This window comes from Gymnoscopelus braueri (genome assembly GCF_963280865.1).
Source record: "Gymnoscopelus braueri genome assembly, chromosome: 9".
Lineage (NCBI taxonomy): Eukaryota > Metazoa > Chordata > Actinopteri > Myctophiformes > Myctophidae > Gymnoscopelus > Gymnoscopelus braueri.
The window spans coordinates 8,218,730-8,221,229 of record NC_137610.1 but is presented as its reverse complement, the minus strand read 5'-3'; the positions used below and the strand labels follow the sequence as shown (position 1 = coordinate 8,221,229).

The window sequence follows — 2,500 nt, the reverse complement described above, 5'->3', positions numbered from 1 at the left end:
CAAATAATTTGTAGAGGAGTAAAAGTACAACATTCACCTCTGAGATGTAATGGGGTATAGCCTAGAAGTAAAAGTATTGAAAATTGGAAATACTCCAGTAAAGTAAAAAATACATCAAAATGGTTCTTAAGTACTTGAGTACATGTACTTAGTTACTTTACACCACTGCGCAAAACTCGAATAGTGAATAATGTTCAGAGCATTGAACTTCTTTTTTTCCTCTTCTCTTTCTCTCTCATGTCATGCATCCTTCCTCGCCACCTTAACTCTCTCCATATCGTGCCCACAAATGAGCATTTTTTTTGTTGGCCTAATAAATTATTCTCATCTTGTGAGAAGCCAGTATATTCTAATAGCCTATGCCTATTATATTACAGACCAATTACTAGGCTATTTAAAAAAAAATATGCGCAAATTTGTTTGATTCCTATAATCCAATTACTGATGGTTATACGTTTTATTTGTTTAAAATCTGTGTTGGTGGAGAGGCGAACAGCTTTTAAATATAACGGCATTGGGCCTATATTACCAATAACCCTGCATTTCATGTCTGCATTAACAAGCAAAAGAAAAATGCAATTTCACTGAACTATTGTAAATTATTTTAAATTATAATTATTTTTAATTTTTTATAATTAATTTGTATTATTATTATTATTATTATTATTAGACTATATAGGCATGTTTGAGTTATTTTCAGAAATTAGAATTGGGCTCACTGAAAACGAACCTTGGGAACCTCGGGACAAAAATATAACACAGAAAAGTCCAAGTACAATGAACTGCACACCGTCCAGCGCAGCCGGAGGGGCGACGGAGCAACAACCATGGCATGGTGTATAAGGCTATAACTGCCTCAGTGTGCCGTGCCGGGACAATGTGCTGAATTGGCAGCCCTATATATAAGTGTGCCATTTAGGACAGAGCGGGACAGAGGCGCTCTAATGCCACTTTACCTTATGTGGGGACTTCTTCAAGAGCCACGGCACCTGCTCAAAACAAAATGCCATGGCTAGGGAGATCCGGCTTCAGCAAACACCCCTACCCCCGACACATAAACGCGTGTGTGCGTGTGCGTGTGCGTGTGTGTGTGTGTGTGTGTGTGTGTGTGTGTGTGTGTGTGTGTGTGTGTGTGTGTGTGTGTGTGTGTGTGTGTGTGCGTGTGTGCGCACGTGCGTGTGTGTGCGTACGTGCGTGCGTGCGTGTGCCTCCTCGATGGTCGGGAGGATAACCTTTCCCTTTCAGCTGAAAAACAATCCGACTTAGAGGACCCCCACCATTCCTCCGGATTGTTTCTCATACAAGACAACATAGCTTTACATGCGATTGCGAGGGGGGTATAAGCTCTATAAATTGTCACAGGAGTATAGCCTTGGATCAAGACAATCATAGATGTATTTGATCGATTTTGACATTTGCATATCAATGATCATCAGATTCATCAACGTAAAAGTCAGACTCGATAAAATGCATCAACGATAGGCTGATCCAAGGCTATCACAGTAGAGTCCCGAAAAACAACATAAGTTGTTTAAAAAATAATGTTTAAAGGATCTGAATATGTCACTTAAGTCAGACGATGGGACCTGACACTATCAAAACGGATATCAAGTATTGTGAATAATATATGTTTTAAATGTGATTCGTGCAATTGAGAAAGGGACAAATAAGAGGCTTTATCTTTTAACACTTGATCCCCCACTGAATTATATTGCTAAATCAATGCAGCATATAGGCAAACTATCCGCATATGTTTTTATTTACTTTTTACTCAAGCACGCATTTCCTTTTTTTTGTTGTTGTCATCATCATCAGTGCGTGTGTAGACCGCTGTCAGCGTCCTTATCGCCCTGCGCGCATTGCCAGCCATTGCTCGGAGAAAGCGTTATCTGAGACAGCCTAATGTCTAAATGTGAAGGGAACACCCTATAGTCATTACCTATCTGCCCATAGCAGAGAGGGGCCTTGTCCTCTTTTACCCTGTCATCATCATCGTGCCAAATGATCTCTTGACATCAGCCCAGGCAGAATCCTCATGCTGACCCCGGCCACAAACTTTTCACACGGGGGACACAAAAAACTTCTGTGGGAAAATTCTCCGTTTTGACCGAGTTATACGGCGAGGGAACAAGTTAAAGCACGAGTTAAAATGAACAATTATTCGCATCGGTTTTTAAAACGTAGCTATATATGTAGGTACAGCCATACTAGGGCAAGCTTATTTCTTGTTTGCTGTAATTCCTGTATAAGTGCACGGAGATCCAGTTGACAGCGCTCAACTTGTGCGCAAAAGCGCACGTCCCAGGACTTAAAAAAATGTTAAACTTGTATTTGGCGTTTTTTTCCTTCCACACACGACGACCAAAAACAATTAAAAACAACTATGAGTAATGACAGTTCGAGATTGCATCAAATCCTCTCATGACAAACTGTGAAAGAAAGAAAGAAAGAAAGAAAAGAAAGAAAGAACTTACAATCTGAAGAAGCGCCTTCAATTCTC

The 2,500-nt window shown here is 40.2% G+C and overlaps 1 protein-coding gene across 1 annotated transcript in view; it reads right to left on the bottom strand.

Moving 5' to 3' along the window:
- The window catches only part of LOC308092157 (transcription factor SOX-6-like), a 152,377-nt gene that overhangs the window by 149,514 nt on the left and 363 nt on the right, over positions 1–2,500 (bottom strand). The window contains exon 1 of the mRNA XM_080438010.1: positions 2,475–2,500. This exon is cut by the window's right edge and continues 363 nt beyond it. The gene's annotated coding sequence lies outside the window, so the exon portion shown is untranslated. The remainder of the gene's footprint in view (positions 1–2,474) is intronic.